The sequence below is a fragment of the Pteropus vampyrus genome, unplaced genomic scaffold, assembly GCF_000151845.1.
Source record: "Pteropus vampyrus isolate Shadow unplaced genomic scaffold, Pvam_2.0 Scaffold373, whole genome shotgun sequence".
Classification (NCBI taxonomy): Eukaryota; Metazoa; Chordata; class Mammalia; order Chiroptera; family Pteropodidae; genus Pteropus; species Pteropus vampyrus.
Window position 1 is genome coordinate 1224574 of NW_011889154.1, and position 1614 is coordinate 1226187.

Sequence of the window (1614 nt, forward strand, 5' to 3'; positions counted from 1 at the left end):
TACTTTACTGTTAAAGTGTCCAGCTGAAACTTATTGGATTTCATTAACCAATGTCACTATAAAGTAAATAAATATATTAATTAATTTAAAAAAGTAAAAATTGGTAGTTACAAAATAGTCATGGAAATATAAAGTATAGCATATGGAATATAGCCAATAATATATTCATATGGTGTCAGAGGAGCACTAGATTTATCGGGGTGATCACTTTGTGAGTTATATAGATGTCTAATCACTATGTCGTACACCCGAAGCTAATATAATATTGTATGTCAACTATAACTGAAAAATAAAAAAATATTATTAAAAAAACAAATAAAAAATAAGTTGAAGGAGCTTTATTAAATTAGAGATATCTGGGTTCCATCCCTAAACCAGCTTTTGAAGCCATTGTTAAATGCAATTTAATTTGGGGGATTTTAAAATTAAATTGGATTGCTTTTAATGTCTTAGAGTTAATAAAAATTAGTAAAGTACTCTTCCTCTTTGTAAAGATTTATTCGGTCTTTATGTGTCAGAATGGACTTGTCTTTTTTCCCCTCAATTTGTCCTACTCAGTTTCATTCCTATATCCACTTCCCTCCTACATTTCCTATAAGCATGTCTCTCTGAACTGTAGTTACCTTGAAAAGGATAAGACCCTTGTGTAATTCGTCTGCCATTTCTCAGCGAGTTTCTTTCAGTTCCTTTCACATACCATTCATTCAATGTTATGGTCCAACCAGGGAGATGCTTATTACAGTGCTTCAGTTATATTTTTTCATCAAGGCACTAAATGGCTTCTTTGTAAACTAATTGAACCTGTGGATCTTTTTCAGCTTCCAAAGTCACAATCAGAGAATAGTTTAGGAGACAGACTTGCTGAAAAACATCTTAACGGTTTACATTGCTATAGAAACAGGAAAACTTTCTTGCCCTTTACCATAATTGATAATAAATTTTATAGATTACAAACAAAAATATCAAATGATTAACTTATACAACTGCCTACAGAGAATTTCACTGGGTGAGAAACTATCGATTACCTGAAATTTAGAAGGTCGAAAAATTCCAGAAAACAAATTAGATATTATTTTAATATAATAATTAAAATTAAAAAAAAAACAGGATTACCAAAACAATTCAAAAAACTGAAAAATAATGCCTTCTAAAGGGAAATTTTGCAATAGAAAAATGGGCTGCTTTTATTAATATTGCCCTCAATTATAGTAAAGCATTAATGTTTGAAGCAAACAAATCAGAATCTTTTTTGGGGGAGGATGGTATGTGGTGAATTTTCACTCTTCACTGTGTCAATGATGCTATACAGATACTGCATTCATTGTAATGAGGGTTATAACAGTTGCTGGAGATAGAGGATCCCTCCACTCAAGAGTTTCCAACTCAGCCAACCAATATCTTTTCAATACCCTCCAATATTAGGCAACTCTTAAGTGCGATATAAGATATGGTCTTTTCCCAGAAGAAATTCTACTTCCGTTCCAATGCCACTTTATTTTCCATCACCCACCCTCCATCATTTCTACGTTGCTTCTCTCTATCATTCCCTTCTTCCCTTTTCCCTTCCATTTTCCTTCTGGTAAGGTTGTGTTGGAGTAGAGGTGGATTTGCTTA